We start from the raw sequence: 19,236 nt of genomic DNA on the forward strand, positions 1-19,236 counted from the left end.
AGCCCTGAAATCCTTTTTGATCACCCTTAGACTATGTGTTGCCATTTCCTTGCCCCCTACATGGAGAGATCAGTAATGGGTAGTAGTCCGTGAGCCACACCAGACTTGGAAGTTTCCTGGTGCCAGCCTTAACCCAGACCCCAAGGAGGCAGTAGACCTCCCAATGTGTTGGGTCTGCTCAGCATATTGGGCCCTCTGTTCCCTTTAGAAGGGAATATCCTACAACTAAAACCCATCTTTTCTTCCTCTCAGAAGTGGTTGTAATACAGTGGGGTTGACCTTACTGATTGTGGTGGTGCCTCTGATGTGACTGGACCTTCATTCACTTCATCCTTAGGCTGGTATTCCACATACAGAGCATCATATTGTGCAGAGGCACCTGGGGGGATGAGGTGGGAGAAGAAGGATTTCGCTTGCTTCCCTGAGTATGGACTACCCTCCATTCATTTCTTGCTTCACAGCTGGTACCTGCTCCTTTCTGGGGGATGGATAGAGGATCCCCTTGATCTTGAGCTGTTTCTTGTGGTTGCTCCTGTCTTAGGGAGGCCAGAGCTTGGTCCCACCAGTCTATCTCCCTTTCTGGTTCTCTAATACTTCTCAGCCTTTTTACTTTGTCTCATAACTCTGCTACCAGGCTGAGCAGGTCATCCATCTGGTCACATCTGATGCAGCTGCCATCACTGCTACAATCCACTGAGAGGCTTAGACATTCCCTACAACCTGAAGCCTGGATGGATACACGGTTTTTTACATGTTTTGCATGGGTTTTTGGGAACCTTGTCTGGGTCACCACATTTTTTTTGACGAGTTTTGAGAACTTTGCCCCCCGCTGGGCGGACACTATATCTGAGCTCTCTCATCAAGTGTAATGACCAGCAACTGAACTAACTGCCTGTACTGCAGTGAACTGCCACAGAAACTGCTGCACTACATCCTTCTGATGCACCACATCCTGTTTGGTCACCCTGTTCGCCATGCTCCTGGTCGCTCGTGCTCCCTGGAACGGGAGCTCCTGCCACGCTGCTCCTGGCAACTCCCCTCCTTGCCTGATTGGCTTACAAGGCCTTCCAGATCCTGACAGGGCTCGAGGCTGCTGATCAGGTGCCCCTGAGCTCAGGAACCCCCCTGTTCAGCTTGATCTAACCCTCACCCCCCGACTTATCTCAGTCGTTGCTGCTGCTTCCACCTCACTGACTGAAAAGTCTAGGAACTTGTAGTGGGTTTCTGTGGCTGGGTTTTGGTAGCAGGGGGGAGGGGCTACAGGGGTGGCTTCTGTTGGAAGCTCCTAGAAGCTTCTCCTGTCCCATGGAGCCAATGCCAGCCGGCTTCAGGATGGACTTCCTGATGCTGGCCAAGGCCAAGCCAATTAGGAGTAATAGTAACGCCTCTGTGATAACACATTTAAGAAAAAAAGATTGTTGTGCAGAAGAAATTCCAGCCCGGGAAAAGCAGAGTGAGAACATGGGAAAAACAAAGTAGACACCATGGTCAGTGCAGAAGGAGGGGGAGTGCTCCAGGCGCCAGAGCTGTGGCCCCTGAGGTCCGTGGTGAAGACCATGGTGAAGCAGGCTGTCCACCTGCAGCCCATGGAGGAGCCCATGCTGGAGCAGGTGGATGCATGAAGGAGGCTGTGACCCTGTGGGAGGTCCAGGATGGGGCAGGGTCCTGCCGGAGACCTGCAGCCCGTGGAGAGGGAAGCCCACGCTGGAGCAGATTTTTCCCGGGTAGGACTTGTGGCCCTGTGGGGGACCCATGTCAGTACAGCTCATTCATGAAGGACTGCACCCCATGGAGAAGTGATCCACGGGACAGCAGTTTGGGAAGAACTGCTACCTGAGGGATGGACTCATGCTGGAGAGGTCCATCAAGGACTGTCTCCCATGGGAGGGACCCTACAGGAGCAGGGGAAGGACTCCTCTCTCTGAGTAGCAGTAGAAACAACTGACCATAACCCCCGTTCCCCGTCCCCCTGCACCGCTGGGGGGGGAGGGGAGAGAAGGTGGAAGGAAGGAGGGATGGGGGGAAGGTATTTTTAAGATTGTTTTATTTCTCACTCTTTGGCTCTTATCCTGTTAGTCATAAATTTAATATCCCCACTTTGAGTCTGTTTTGCCTGTGAAGGTAATCAGTCACTGACCTCTCCCAGCTCTTAACTCATGAATCCTTAGCTGTTTTTTTTTCTCTCTCCTCTGTCCAGTTGCAGAGGGAGAGTGAGAGAGCGGCTTTAGTGAGTACCTGGCATCCGGCCAGGGTCAACCCACTGCAAAAGGTGTCTTTCCTAGTTGGCTCACTGAGTACCTGTGACAAGAAATTATCTTCTACAAACTTCAAGAATTTACAAGACTTGCTCATCACAGCAGAATGATATTCCTAGTTGATGTCTGGGAAGTTGAAATCTCCCATAAGGACAAGGGCTATTTATCCTGAAATTTCTCCTAATTTCTTATAGAATAACTCATCAGCGATAACATCCTGGCTGGGTAGTAGACATCCACTACAACATCTCTTTTGTTTTCCAACCCTCTAATCCTCATCCAGAGGCTCTCAGACACATCATCACTAACTGTAAGTGCTGTAGAATCAAACCTCTCCCTTATGTATAGTGCGACACCTCCATCTCACCTCATACATCAAAAGACACTAAGAGACAATGAAAGGAAACTAACTTTCAAGCTCCAATCTCAATTCATCCAGTGCATCTCACAGCAAAGATGGTACAGACTGCCACTGATATTTCTCACCATGTTGCAGTTTTCAGTGCTACATCTACTACCCTGAGAATTACTTTGCTCAACATACAACAACTCTGGAGCATAAAAAATAAGCTACTCTGTTGCCTTGGAGTATTTTGATTTTTTAATTTTTGCAGGTTTTAGAAGTAGTTATGTAGTGAATGTAGGTTTTAAATGTAGCTGCATTTATTATATCCCTTACCCTTTAGCATAGTAGTTACACATACTCAACCCTATTACCCCATTCTATATCAATTCCCCCTAAATTCCAGTAGCATATTTAGTCTTTTTCAAGGTAGGCCTTCATTCTGTTTAAGACCATCTGCACCCTGGCCTGGACAACAAGATATCACACAGGCAAAGCAACCTTCAAACCCAGAACTTTGGAAAGCCTCCAAGGCTGAGGAAGATGAAGATGAGGAAGAGGGGGTCCCAAAACTCCCCCAGACTCAATTCCCGAGGGGTGCATCAGAGAGCAGAACAGGGCAAAAGGCCGGGAGGTGGATGAACAGGGATTGGATGGACATTGTTATAAAATTGTAACACCTGGGTCAGGAGGTACACGTGTGGTTTGTATTCTCAGAGCCTGAAAGGCTTCATTAAAACCTTCCCTTATCTTACCTCCTACTTAAATTGCCCTGGAGTTTTTTTCTCCCTGAATCTTTTAGGCAACACTCTAAAGAGGAGAGAGCACATAGTTGTAAATCTGCTCTATGTTTCTGGGTGTGGCTGAGATGGAGTTCATTTTCCCCATAGCAGCCCTCACAGTGCTGTGCTTTGCATAGGTAGCTAGAAAGGGGTTGATAACACACCAGTGTTTTGGCTGCTGCTGAGCAGTGCTAGCACAGCATCAGTACTGTCTCTCAACACTATCCCCCATCAAGGGGCTCGGGATGGGCAAGATCCTGGGAGGGGACACAACTAGGACAGCTGACCCAAATTAACCAAAGGGATATTCCATACCATATGACATCAGCTCAGATATAAAAGCTAAGGGAAGGAGGAGGAAAGGGGGGTATTCTTTATTTACGATGTTTGCCTTCCAGAGCAACCACTATGTGTGCTGAAAGCCCTGCTTCCCAGGGAGTGGCTGAACATGGCTTGCTGATGGGAAGCAGAGAATAAACTTTTTTTCTTCTTTGCTTGTGCGCGTGTAAACTTTCATTTTTGCTTTAGTAAACTGCCTTATCTCAACCTACGAGTTGTTGTCCATCTTATTTTCTCTCCCCTGTCCAGCTGGGAAGGGGAGTGATAGAGTAGCTTGGTGGGCACCTGGCATCCAGCCAAGGTCAACCCGTCACAGGGGCAATAAAGAAGATTTGAATAGCATGACATTTTTGTTCAATTGAACCTCACAGTCACTGGTTTAATTGTTAATCTCGCTGGTGGCAGAATTTTTTTCTTGCATGCTAAACCAACTCATAGCAAAGCTATCTGCTTCTCAATTTGAAGCAGTCTAAGAAACAATACCTTCTACCTCACTACCAGGGTTTTCAGAAACAGATGTTCCCAATTGTATTCATGCTTAATTAGATGCTGCTACTTTTGGTATGTGGTTTGGCCAGCCACCTGTGAGAGTCTATTCTTTTCCTGCCAAGTTATAAGAAAACAAGCACTGATAAACAAGAACTTCGTCCTTGAAGGAAGCATCTTGTATAAACCATAATTAATTGGTACCTCCCTATTGGTTGACGGCCCTCCAAGGTCATTTGAAGGAGAAAGTGAAGACGAGGAGGATGAAGTAAGCCCCCAGACTCATTTAGGAAAGACCCTCCGAGGTATAGCACGCAGGCTCGGGGAAATTCCAGGGTACCCACGCATGCGCAGAAGAGATGCCACTTGCATAACGGGGGGAGGGCCACACCTGCCCAGGTAGATGTCACCAATTAATTGTATAAAAACCAGAGAGCTCATGCTGGGAGTGGAACTCAAGCTTCACATTGAAGGACAACGTTGCCTTTTGAGGGGACGCCCGCCATCTTGTGAGCCTGACGACACTCCGAGGATGCAGCTTCTGCTATGGGTAATTCTAGACATTCTGGAGTCGGTAAGATAACTTCGTAAGCAACACCTGAGTGAGTGGGGGAATCGTACTGAGGGCTTATTTTCCTCCTCCTTCCTCTCTCTCAAGTTTTCATTTTGTTGGCTACTTTTTGTAATAAATATTGTTCTTGTTGAGCTTTCAATGGTGTACTGGTTTCAGTTTCAGCATCCTCCCTGCTACACCAATGCATTATCAACCACAGGCCTTGTGGTGTCTGAACTAGGGTCTTATTTCATAAAACACAAAAATTAACAAGTTCTCCAGCTCTTCTCAGGCTTCTTTCACAGGACTGACTTAAGAGTTCACTTTTTAATTAGATAGTAGCTCCAGAAGACTGTAAAAATGCCTACATCTGAAAGTTTCTGAAACTGTTAACTCAAAGCCAGATAGCATTTGCTACTTATTTCCTATTAGTTTTCGGTTACAGCTATATTCCTACACTATGATTTTTACCTTTCAAAAATTTGAAATTCTCAGTTATAAATTATATTAAGAACAAACTACATTGTTAAAGAAATCAGAGAACCTGCTCTGAAAAAAAACCCCAGAAATATTCTGGATATGAATCATCACATACACTGTTTACACAAGCAGGTTGGTGCACTATCATCTAAGATATGATTTCACTTGTTAATAGCAATTCTGCACTTAATCTGCCTCCCATGTGGACACTTTTTGAAGCACTGAGGGTGTCCATCTGCAAGGGACCTAACTTTCACAAATAGTATAGGGTACCAAATCCAGAGATGATTTGAGCACACTACAGAGATTTAGTGTGGAGTAGTTATTGCATCTTCCCTGTATAGACATGAGTCAGATTCAAAATGCTGTGTATTGCTCTAATTATAAAGCTGCATCATGTCAAAGCTAAAATAAGTATATCTAGGTTCCTGTAATAAAAAATTCCTGGATTTAAAGGAATCTTTTCCCCACCTTTATATTTCAGGAATTAAATGATCAATTATGTAATGGTTTAACCTCAGCCAGCAACTAAATTCCATGCAGCCTCTTGCTCATTCCCCCTTCTCCATGGGATGGGGAAGAGAACTGGGAAACAAAAAGTAAAACTCATGGGTTGATATAAGAACAGTTTAATAATTGAAAGAAAGTAAAATATAATAATACTAATGATAATAACAATAATAATAACTGTAATGAGAGAGACAAATAAAGCACAAGAAAAAAACCAAGTGATGAGTCAGTATAGAGGTAAAATATTAGCCCTTTTCCTCATTCAGCAATGTCTAGAGCCAGCTGGATAGATTTCACCTCTTACAAACTGACTCAATTCACCTTCTCCTTCAGCAGTTTCAGTGACATTGTAGTGGCTCCATACAGCCACCTTCCATCTCCGATGCTTTCCTACAATATGGCAGGAACCATCAGTAAACAAGGCATATTGCTTCTCACTTTCTGGTCATTTGTTATACAGTGGGGCCTCTTCAGCACATCACCTCCTCCTCTGGTGACATGCCAAAATCTTTGCCTTCTAGCCAGTCCATGATCACTTCCAAGGTTCCTGTATGACTGGGATTTCCTATTTGAACTCGTTGTGTGATCAGTGTGACCCACTTACTACTCCATGTAGCATTAGTTGTATGATGTGTAGAGGAGACCCCCTCCCTTTGCATATATAGCCCAGCACAGAAAACTGGGGTGCCGAGGTTCAAGCTGTGCTTCAGTACCAATCACTTCTGAAAAAGCTCAAACCCCTTCATAAGCTGCCAGGATCTCTTTGTCAGTTGGAGTATAGCAGGCTTCAGATGCTCTGTATCCCTTTGTGGGTCGTTGGCTGGGGGTAAAAATTAGAGGAGACTAAGAATTACAGGGTAAAATGTGGCTGCTACTCCCTGGATGGAACATGGTTGACATGCTCCACGAGGACTCCCCATACAACAATAAACACTTGCTACAGGGGATGGAATGGAGGGTGGAGTGGAGATGCCACGGCCTCCCTCCATAGAAATCCCTGCAGGGAGGGAAACATAGTGGTACTTTGTAGTTCATAAAACCGCATAGTACCTGTCAACCAAGGGAGATAGATGAAGATGTCTTGCTGCTGAAGCAGCAACTATGGCAAAATCCCTCTCCTTGGATGAACTTGGTTCATTATAGCCTAATTGTAATATTAACTCACACCTTCATCCCAAAGTTACCTGCCTCCAAGGTGCTACCACCCCCCACTAGGCATGCACCCTTATATTCTTTCGGCTGTATCTTTAAAAGCAAAGTGAGAAAATTTTACATGAATCAGAAACAAAGGTATTGATTACTAAAATCACTCAAGCTCCACCTAAACATAAAGAAATAGTATAAAAGTAAGTTGAGAACAGGGAGAAAATCGGGGAAGACTCCACTGAAACTGTTTGGATCAGTCGATGGGCTGAACCTGTCTTCTCCCCCTATAGGGATGCCTATTAAGTAAGAATCATATTCTACACACACTGAATATTGCTATTAGGATTAGAGCTTGCTTTATAGTATAGTATATTGCTTTAAATATGTTTTTGCAGTCAGATACTATCACCAGAAACCTTCAAACCTTATTAACCTGTCACAATTTTGTATTAATAGTGTTGTAATAGTCAATAAAGACAAAAAGAGATAATTTGCTTATCAACTTATATTTGTAATACTGTAGTTACAAACCATAATGTTATGTTATCATGACGAACTATATCCTATTATGTTACCCGTAGATCTTAGATATATATGTAGAAAGTGATACCTAGAGCGATATAAGAAAGAACTAATGACGTAAAAAGGAGGAAACGAAACAAGGAGGGGATGGATTCCCTAGCAACAGAACAGAGTATGTGCATAACCCCCAGCAACAAGACAGAGTCTGCGCATACAGGACTGATGACATAAAAAAGAAGAAACGAAACGAGGAGCTACAAACCTATAAAAGACAGACTGAAACTTATTGAACTCGCGTGCCGAAAGTGGAGCAGGGGTCTCCCAGGCCGCCCAGCATGCTGGTTTGCTTATTTGCATTTTATATAAATCTTTAATAAATTTTTGCTACTATATTTCAGCCTAGTTTCATTTACTTATGACAGTGTTATTCTGTAAACTGTTAGAATGAGTCCTTTACAGGTACTAGCAGTTGCCAGCAGCAGATAACACATTCAAATAAGTGGGAAGACCCGTTGAGGGGTCTCTCTTACACTGTTGGCTTAGCCCCACCTGAAAAGGGCAGTCAAATCGCCCTCTGATCCAGTGGAACTGTTCGGTGGAGGGTTCCCATAACGGGATGCTGACAGACTGGTCGGGCACAAAGGTTTTGGCTTACCTGGGGCACTGACAGACAAATAAATCACTAAGGGTTGAAGAAATCTTCCCACAATAAGGGTTGAGGAAATCTCCCCCTTTTCACGACACCCTGACTCCAAAAGTCTAGGGGTCAACTTCAAGTCTCTCCTGGTGCTTTCTGACAGAAGCTCCAGGTAGGGCCATTCTCCCCAGCTTGTCATTGCTCAGGGCCCTATTTGAAATCATTCTTATGGGTCACTTGATAGAGAGGGCTGACAATCAGACTCATTTGAAATGTGCATTATCAAAAAACCCACGATGCCTTAAAAAGCTTGTGTTTCTTTCTTACTAGTTGATGGAGAAATTGCTGTTATTTTGTTGATCACATCCATTAGGATCTGACAACATCCATCTTGCCATTTTATTCCAAAAAACTGGATCTGTGCAGGTCCCTTTACTTTACTTTGTTTTATGGCAAAACCAGCTTTCAGAAGAATTTGGACTATTTTCTTCCCTTTCTCAAAAACTGCTGCTGCTGCATTGCCCCACATGATGACATCATCAATGTATTGCAGGTGTTCTGGAGCTTCACCCTATTCCACTGCAGTCTGGATCAGTCCATGGCAGATGCTAGGACTAAGTTTCCACCAACAGGGCAATTGATTCCAGGTGTACTGGATGCTCCTCCAAGTGGAAGCAAACTGTGGCCTGAACTATGCCAACAAAGGGATGGTGAAAGAGGCATTAGCGATATCGTGGCACCACTTGTCTGCCTTTGACTCCAGGTCATATTCTAGCATGTCCATCACAGCAGCACTCAGCAGCGGTGCAACCTCATTGAGACCACAATAGTCTACTGTTCTCCGTTAGACTTTTGCACTGACCATATGGGGCTATTAAAGGGTAAGCAAGTCCTGCTAATCACTCTTTTTCTCTCCAGTTGAAGAATCAGCTTATGGATGGGAAACATAGAGTCTTGGTTAGTGCTATATTGCTGCTGGTGCACAACTGTGGTAGTGATAGGCACCTGCTATTCTTTGACCTTCAGCAACTCCAAAACAGAAGGGTTGTCCAAGAGATGAGGTAAGGTAGACAGCTGTTTAATTTCCTCCATCTCCAGGGCAGCTATACCAAGAACCCCCTTTTGGGTCCTTGAAATACCCTCTCCTGAGACAGTCTATGCCAAGGATGCACGGAGCCTCTGGGCCTGTCACAATGGGATGCTTTTGCCACTCATTCCCAGTTAGGTTATTCTCAGCCTCCAATACAGTCAGCTGTTTGGATCCCCCTGTCACTCCAGAAATACAAATGGGTTCTGCCCCTGCATAGCTTGATGGCATTAGGGTACACTGTGCACCAGTATCTACTAGAGCCTTGTACTCCTATGGGGCTGCTGTGCCAGGCCATTGAATCCACATAGTCCAGTAAACCTGGTTGTCCCTCTCCTCCACCTGGCTGCAGGCAAGGCCCCTCTAGTACTGGTCATAGGATTCTCTACCAACTTCTTGTAGAAAAGGATTAGAATTCTGTTCCACAGGTTCAGGAGAAAGATCAGCCCTTCCATTCTGCCTGGGAAACTGCCCACTAGAGACTGAAGCAGCAACTTTCCTGGAAGAATCACCATTTGTAATTGTTTTTCCTTGCAATTCACATACCCGTGTCTCCAGGGTCGAGGTAGGTTTTCCATCCCACTTCCTCATGTCCTCCATGATCCCATGAGTAAAACCACAGGGTACTCTGTGGTGTGTACTTCCTATATCCTCTCTCTTGAGCAGAAGAACAGTTACTGTTAATAGCCAAGATACTGGTCCCTACAGCTGGGGAGAAGGACCTATACTCTTTTTGTTGCTGAACTCTTGGAACAGTTTTTCACACCTTTTGGACAGTTTTTCCTTGTATTCCTGGAGTTGCTGAAGCACTTCACTCATTGTTGGTGGCGTGTCATCTTTCCAGAGTATTGTTGCCAGTGGGTTGCCATGAACGATGGTGCATTCTGTACAAATTTCCACATGGGTCATGTGCATTGGATTTTGTCCAGATCTGTGGGTGACTGTGTGTTGTTCAGGTCCAAATAAATCACTTCTAGCCTGGATAATTCCCTCGGGTACTGGATACCTCTCTCCATTGTGGTCCACTTGCCTGGGTGACGTATAACATCTTTCTTGAAGGGATACCTTTCCTTCACGCTTGACAGGATTCAACTCTAGAGGCTGAGGACTTGTGTCCCTCTACCAATAGCCTTGTCAATTCCTGCTTCCCTGGGAAGTGATCCCAGCTGTTTGGTTTCCCTACCCTCTAATTCCAAACTGTTAGCCCTGTTATCCCAGCATCAGAGTAGTCAGGTGGTAATGTGCTCACCTGGATGACAGCTGAAATCTTTTCATATATCCAGCGGCTCACTCAGGGATAGGGATCAAGTAGTTACCTCTTGTTCTGGTTCTGCCTCTTTCTCCTGTTTCTGTGATAGCCCTGCTTCATCCTCCTTTACTAAATGAGCTGTCTTTCATGTTCTTGTGTTTAGGGACAACTGATACCAGTATAGGTTGGTTCTCTGGTTCCACTGCAGTGCCTGCCACCAGGGTTAGAGTACCTGCAGTGCCTGTCATTTTGTCATTAAATACAGAGAACCTTCTTTTCCCCTTGAGGGTACTGAGTAGTGTTGAAACAGGGCTCAGTAGGCTGGGTCTCTCTGGAATTGCCAGGGTGACAGCATACTTTTTCCAAGTATTTTACTAGTTTTTCCAGATTATGCACTTGTTCAGGGGTGAAATTCCAAAACATTGGCAGTGTCCACTCTCCTAGGCACTTGCCCATACAATCCCACACACCTTGCCACTCATAACTATCCAACCTTGGAGCAGATCTCTGGGTGATATTCTTAAATAGCTGTTTAACCATAAACAAGACCTGAACCATATGCAGCAACATGATGGCTCCTAGCAAAAGGACCAGGTTGGTTTCAAGGGTATGTAAAGGATATTCAAAATATTCAAAATTCTCAAAAGGAAGCGAGGGAGGGAGGGAGGGAGGGAGGAAGGAAGGAAGGAAGGATGCCTCCCCCATAGGTAGACTCTCCAAGGAGAAAAGGTAAAAGGTGTAATTATTAATAGTTCCCAATAGATGGCTCCTGAAGCACAACGGTGATGGCAATGCTGTGTACACACCAGATTAGTTTCATGACCAGACATGCTATCATATCATAAGCCAATACTACAAAATACAACAAAAGAATAGCCTTGACCCAGGCCCCAAAAGAGGAAAAGTGCCAGCAAAACCTCAGCTCTGGACTTGAGGAGAGCAGACTTCAGGCTGCTCAGGGAATTAGTAAGTAAGGTCCCCTGGGAAAATGTTTTTGCATGTGCTGGGGTCCATCAGTGCTGGTCACTTTTCAAACATCACCTCCTAAGGGCACAGGAGCAGGCAATTCCCAAATGTTGGAAGTCAATACCCAGTCAACCCTGAAACTGCATGGGATCTGCTGCTCAAGATGAATCCCTATAAATCTATGGGGCCTGATGGAATTAATCCCAGAATCCTCAAAGAGTTGACTGATGTTATCGCAAAACCTCTCAATGATTTTTGAGCCGTCTTGGGAATACGGAGAGGTCCCAGCTGACTGGAAGCTGGTGAATGTTGCCCCAGTTTTAAAGAAGGGCGAGAAGGAAAACCCCAGAAACTACAGGCCTCTTAATCTCACTTCAGTGCCTGGTAAAGTTATGGAGAAGATTATTCTGGGAGGTATTGAAAAACACCTGAAAGACAACATTGTCACTGGTCACAGCCAGCATGGCTTCATGAGAGGAAAGTCCTGCTTATCAAACCTGATTTCCTTCTATGACAAGGTAACCCACTTAACTGATCAAGGGAAGCCAGTTGATGTCATCTTTTTGGATTTCAGTAAAGCTCTTGATACTGTTTCTCCCAGGATCCTTCTGAACAAAATGTCCAGCACACAGCTGGATAAACACATCATGCGGTGGGTGAGCAATTGGCTCAGGTTGGGCACAGAGGGTTGTAGTGGGGGAAACAGTTTTTCCCCTGCAGTTATAAAATGGTAAAACCCCAGGGGGTGGTGACCCTGGAAGTTTGGAAGTTTTATCCAATGAGCGCTTCTGCGAAATATAAACATACCACAAGCAAACGGAAGAGAAGGCTGGTTGTAGTTTGGTTGTAGAAGTGGTAGCCATGTTCTGAGGCCACAAGGAAAGGGGTTCGGAGCCCCTTGGGGCCTCTGGGGCCCCCCAGCCCCTGGCTGGGGGGGCTGCAGGGACTTGGAACAGCAGTTCCAGTGATCAGCCTAAGGATCGAAAGTCTGAGTTAAGAATTAAATCAACAGCCCACCTGAAGTGCATGTACACTAATGCACGCAGCATGGGCAACAAACAAGAGGAGCTGGAAGCCATTGTGCAGCAGGAAGGCTATGATGTAGTCGCCATCACAGAAACGTGGTGGGATGACTCGCATGACTGGAGTGTTGCCATGGATGGCTACAAGCTCTTCAGAAAGGACAGGCAGGGTAGGAGAGGTGGAGGGGTGGCTTTATATGTTAGAGAGTCTCTTGACTCTGTTGAACTCGAGATCAGCAATGATAAGGTTGAGTGCCTGTGGACCAGAATCAGGGGGAAGACCAACAAGGCCGACATCATCATAGGTGTCTGTTACAGACCGCCCTACCAGGATGACGAAGGGGATGAAATATTCTTCAAGTAGCTGGCGGATGTCTCGAAATCATCAGCCCTTGTCCTCGTGGGTGACTTTAACCTGCCGGATATCTGCTGGGAGCTCAATACTGCAGAGAAGAGGCAATCTAGGAATTTCCTGGAGTGTATAGAGGACAATTTCCTTCATCAACTGGTAAATGAACCTACCAGGGGTAAGGCCCCACTAGACCTGTTGTTTACAAACAGAGAAGGGCTGATGGGAGATGTAGTGGTTGAAGGCCACCTGGGAAATAGTGACCATGAAATAATAAAATTTTCAATACTCAGGGATTCAAGGAGAAACAATAAAACCTCTATGCTGGACTTCCGGAGGGAAGATTTTGACCTATTCAGAAGTCTAGTCCAGAGCATACCCTGGGAAATAACCCTTGAAAACAAGGGGGTTCAGGAAGGATGGATGTGCTTCAAGCAGGAAGTTTTGAGTGCACAGGAACAGGCCGTACCGGTGTGCCGAAAGGCAAGCCGACGGGGAAGACAACCAGCTTGGTTAAACAGGGAGATTCTGAAGGAAATCAGGAATAAAAAGAGAGTTTACCGACTGTGGAAGAAAGGGCTGGCTACCTACGAAGAATTCAGGAAGACAGCTAGATCATGCAGAAAAAAAATCAGGGATACAAAAGCGCAATTTGAAGTTAAATTAGCCACTTCTGTTAGGGATAACAAAAAGTCCTTCTATAAATACATTAATAACAAAAGGAGGGGCAAAGAAAACCTCCATTCTTTGAGGGACTTGGAGGGAAACATAGTTAATAGAGATGAGGAGAAGGCTGAGGTACTCAACACCTACTTTGCCTCAGTTTTTACCAGTAGGACAGGTGGCCCTCAAGGCAACTGGCCTCTGGAGCTGGTAGACAGAGATAGGAAACCAAATAGTCCCCTTGTATTCCAGGAGGAAATAGTCAGTGACTTACTGAGTCATCTGGATCCTCAGAAGTCTATGGGACCAGATGGGATCCATCCTAGGGTAATGAAGGAGCTGGCAGAAGAGCTTGCCAAGCCGCTCTCCATCATCTTCCAACAATCCTGGCTCACTGGGGAGGTCCCATATGACTGGAAGTTGGCAAATATCACCCCAATCCATAAAAAAGGCTGCAAGGCTGACCCGGGTAACTACAGGCCTGTCAGCCTGACCTCGGTGCCTGGCAGAGTTATGCAACAGATTATCCTGTGTGAAATCACACGGCAGCTACAGGATGGACAAGGGATCAGACCCAGCCAACATGGGTTTAGGAGGGGCAGATCCTGTTTGACCAACCTGATCTCCTTTTACAATCAAGTGACCCACCTGGTGGATGAGGGAAAGGCTGTGGATGTGGTCTATCTGGACTTCAGCAAAGCCTTTGACACTGTCTCCCATAGCATACTCCTGGAAAAGCTGGCAGCCCACGGCTTGGACAGGGGCACCCTGTGCTGGGTCAGGAACTGGCTCGAGGGCCGGGCCCAGAGAGTGCTGGTGAATGGAGCTGCATCCAGTTGGCGACCGGTCACCAGTGGTGTTCCCCAGGGGTCAGTGCTGGGCCCAGTCCTTTTTAACATCTTTATCGATGATTTAGATGAGGGGATTGAGTGCATCATCAGCAAATTTACAGATGACACCAAGTTGGGAGGGCGTGTCGACCTGCCGGAAGGCAGGAGGGCTCTGCAGAGGGATCTGGATAGACTGGAGAGATGGGTTGACTCCAATGGAATGAAGTTCAACAAGGCCAAGTGCTGGGTCCTGCACTTTGGCCACAACAACCCCCTGCAGCGGTACAGGCTGGGGACAGAGTGGCTGGAGAGCAGCCAGGCGGAAAGGGACTTGGGGGTCCTGATCGACAGGAGGCTGAACATGAGCCAGCAGTGTGCCCAGGTGGCCAAGAAGGCTAATGGCATCCTGGCCTGCATCAGGAACAGTGTGGCCAGCAGGACCAGGGAAGTGATCCTTCCCCTGTACTCTACATTGGTGAGGCCACACCTTGAGTATTGTGTTCAGCTCTGGGCCCCTCAGTTCAGGAAGGATATTGAGGTGCTGGAGCGGGTCCAGAGAAGAGCAACGAGGCTGGTGAAGGGACTTGAGCACAAGTCCTATGAGGAGAGGCTGAGGGAGCTGGGGTTGTTTAGTCTGGAGAAGAGAAGGCTTAGAGGCGACCTCATCACTCTCTTCAACTACCTGAAGGGAGGTTATAGCCAGGCGGGAGTTGGTCTCTTCTCCCAGGCAACCAACAATAGGACAAGGGGACATGGGCTCAAGCTCTGCCAGGGGAGGTTTAGGTTGGATGTTAGGAAGAAATTCTTTACAGAGAGGGTTATCAGGCTTTGGAACGGCCTACCCAGAGAGGTGGTGGATTCACCATCCCTGGAGGTTTTTAAAAAGAGATTGGACATGGCCCTTAGTGCCATGATATAGTAATTGGAGTTGGATCAGGGGTTGGACTTGATGATCTTGGAGGTCTTTTCCAACCCAATCTATTCTATGATTCTATGATTCTATGTAATGCTGAGTTAAGTACCTGTGGCTCAAAGCTAAAAAAGTCTTCTCTACTGTGAGTGAGCAGAGACAGAGCAGCGGCAGAAGCAGCGTCCAGAAACGGTGGCAGGGAACCAGAAAAGATAAGAAGCAGCAGAGGCATTACAGCCAAGTAGGAGAGACGCAGAGATGTCTAATGAAGAGAGAGAGAGCAGGACTAAACTCTACACAGAGTTTTGGGGGTAAGAACTGAACCAGACCCCCCAAAACCCTTTTGAGACCCCTCTTAAGTTGGGGTGGTGGACTCCTACTGGATGGAAGTCCTAAAATGCAACATGCAGCACCAGAGAGAGAGAAGAGCTGAAAAGCTCAAAGCGTCCTGGAAAGCTAGACCGGGATGGAGAAGAATGCAGAGGGGGTGACCTTGGCTTCCCCCCTCGCCGTTGCTGCCAAGCTGGCAGCTTGAGGCAGAGCACAGGAGCTCTGCAAAGGGGCTTGAATCCCCTAAAGATAAGGACTGTCACGGAGACCCCAGAGCTTCGTGATATGACGTAGTGAAGTGACCCTTGTCCTGGTGAACACAGCCTACGGAAGAAGACCCTCGCTTGAAACGAGTGGCTGAGGGGGGCTTGGGTTTCCCCCTCGTGTGTGCTGGCAGAGATCCAGCCACGGCTGCTGCTGCATGGGAAGAAGATAAGCTGCTGCCCTAGAGAGAAACTGCTGCTCTGAGACTGGAAAGGATCTTTCCTTCTTCCCTCCTGAACTTTTATTTGGAGGGGAGAAGAGATCTAGTCCATTGTAAATACTGATTTATCATAGTAGAGATAGTTGAGATCGTGTGTGTAATGTATTATAATATTTATGTGTACAGTCATTGTAATATATTCCCTAAGTCTCGTGTGGTTGTCTGGAAAACACATACTAGGTTGAGATATGGGAGGGGGTTTTGACTAGAGAATTAGATTTTTGGGGCTCTCAAACCATGACAAGGGTAATAGTGAATGGGGTGACATCAGACTGGTGACCTGTCACTAGTGGGGTTCTGCTCCATCTTAGGCTTTGAGTTCTTCAACCTCTTCATAAATGACTTGGACACGGGGCTGGAAGGGATACTAAGCAAGTTTGCAGATGACACAAAACTGGGAGGAGCTGTTGACTCCCTTGAAGGCAGGGAGGCCTTGTAGAGAGACCTCAACAAATTAGAAGACTGGGCAATCACCGACCCTATGAAGTTCAACAAGGGAAAGTGACAGATTCTGCACCTAGGATGGGGCAACCCTGGATGTTCGTACAGACTGGGGAATGAGATGCTGGAAAGCAACACTACAGAAAGGGACCTGGGGGTCCTGGTTGATGAAAAGTTGAATATGAGTCAGTAGTGTGCCCTGGCAGTCAGGAGGGCCAACCATGTCCTGGAGTGCATCAGGCAAAGCATCGCCAGCCAGTCGAGGGAGGTGACTGTCCTGCTCTACTCTGCCCTGGTGCAGCCTCACCTTGACTATTGTGTGCAGTTTTGGTCACCGCAATATGAGAAAGATATTAAGCTATTAGAGAGTGTCCAAAGGAAGGCAACGAAGATGGTGAAAGGCCTTGAGGGGAAGCTGTATGAGGAGTGGCTGAGGTCACTTGGTCTGTTCAGCCTGGGGAAGAGGTGATTGAGGGGAGACCTCATTGCAGTCTACCACTTCCTCATGAGGGGAAGAGGAGGGACAGGCACTGATCTTTTCTCTGTGGTGACCAGTGACAGAACCTGAGGGAATGACCTGAAGTTGTGTCAGGGGATGTTTAGGTTAGATATTAGAAAAAGGTTCTTCACCCAGGGGGTGGTTGGGCACTGGAACAGGCTTTCCAGGGAAGTGGTCACAGCACCAAGCCTGACAGAGTTCAAGAAGCGTTTGGACAGTACTCTCAGGCACATGGTGTGCCTCTTGGGGATGGTCCTGTGCAGGGCTAGGAGTTGGGCTCAATAATCCTTGTGGGTCCCTTCCAACTTAGCCTATTCAGTGATTCTGTGATTCTGTAATAAACACCAAAACAGTGAACACATGCTGTGAGTAAGGTACTACAGAACACAACCCTGAAAACAAGCACAACAACTCTGATAGTAAAAAAAAAATCAACATTGTTACCAGTGACTATTAAACCAATACAATGAATGCTACTAACAATTTAGTTTTAACAGTCTCTGGTCAGATCTGTTGTTACCTCAACCCTTTGTGCCCCACACTGGGCACCAAAAAGGACTGTCGTGATTTCACCCCAGTTGAAAACTAAAGTACCACACGGCTGCTCACTCACTGCCTCCCCTCCTTCCTCTGAGCCTGTGGGATGGGGAGGAGAATTAAGAAAAGTAAAACTCATGGGTTGAGATAAGAACAGTTTAATAATTGAAACAAAGTAAATAGTAATAATAATAATAATAATAATGATGCCTTTGGATTTTCAGGATTTTTAGTTTTTTGCAGATTTTAAAGTAGCTGTGTAGTAAGTGTAGATTTTTAGTATAATTATATAGTCTGTCACACTTTAGAATTGTAGTTTACACTTACCCAACCCTATTTCCCTGTTTCATATCGAATTTTCTAAATTCTTTAAGTTTGTTTAGACTCCTTTCAAGGCAGGCCTTCATTCTGTTTAAGAACATTTGCACCCCAGGCCTGAACAAGATACCATCATAGTCAAAGCAACCTTCAAGCCCTTAACCTTGGAGAAGTTCCAAAGACTGTACGTGCTGCGAAGAAGAGGAAGATGAGGAAGAAAGGGGTCTTGGGACCTCTGATTCAATTTCCGGGGAGGAGTGCCAGGGGCAGATAGTTCTGGGATTGGATGGATAATACCATAAACTATGGAACCCCTGGACACGGGGCACATGCATTGTTTGTACTCCTTGCACCTGAAGGCCTCATTAAAGACATGCTCTCTATCTTATCTCTACTAAATTAAATGTGCCTGGAGGTTTTTTTTGCTCCCAATTTTAAGGCAACAATAATAATAGGGGGAGAGAGATAAAACTCAAAAAAACCAAGCGATGCACAATACAGTTGCTCACCATCCACTGACTGATCCCAGGCCTGACTCCAAACTGCAATCAGCTCCTCTTTCAGGAAAGTCCCCCAGTTTATATACTGGGCATGATGTTCTATGGTGTGGAATATCCCTTTGGCCAGTTCAAGTCACCTGTCCCAGCTTTGCTCCCTCCCAGCTTTTTGTGCACCTACTCACTGCCAGAGCATGAGACACTGAAAAGTCCTTGATTTAGAGTAAGCACCACTTAGCAACAACAAAAACATCAGTGTGTTATCAACATTATTCTCATACCAAATCCAAAACACAGCACTGTAACAGCTACTAAGAAGAAAACTAGCTCTATCCCAGATGAAACCAGGACAAATGGGTAATGTGCTTTTACATAACATTTCTTTATTTTCCAGTAACCAACATATACTGCCTCAAGAAAAGATCAAAGGCAACTCAGGCATTTTTGTATGACAGAATTTTTTCAATTTCACAGAAAGATTCTATTGTCTTTAGAGGGGAAAGATAGGTGCCTATGCTTATTATAGATATGAATTTCCTAATTAGTTGATACCAGCTAGCCCCCCTACACCTATTAAGTCAGTATTTTTAATCTCTGAAAGCAGCTAAGACACGAATGCAGGGTTTTCACCAATGAATAAAAATTAAAGTTAAATAACAAGGAATAAATGAGAGCAACTAATCTAGCTTATTTACATAAAATGTTTTTCTTTGTATGGTCACACCTTCAGAAGATAGATGGAAGCATAAAACAGACCTTTAATTAGAAAAATGCTTATTATATTCAAAAATACAAATCAAATTGTTGACATAATTGGGCAATTACACTTCTGATGATACGTTTGCAAATGAGCACTTCTGTATTCTGACACAGCCTCCAGATTCCCTTCTTTCTCTAAAAGAGATTAAATCAATTTAAAACAAATTAAATATATAATTTACAGGAAAAGCTATAAAGAAAAACACATGGAATGTAATTATCAGGAAACACTTTCTACTTTT

This window comes from Pseudopipra pipra, chromosome W, assembly GCF_036250125.1.
Source record: "Pseudopipra pipra isolate bDixPip1 chromosome W, bDixPip1.hap1, whole genome shotgun sequence".
NCBI classification, from domain to species: domain Eukaryota; kingdom Metazoa; phylum Chordata; class Aves; order Passeriformes; family Pipridae; genus Pseudopipra; species Pseudopipra pipra.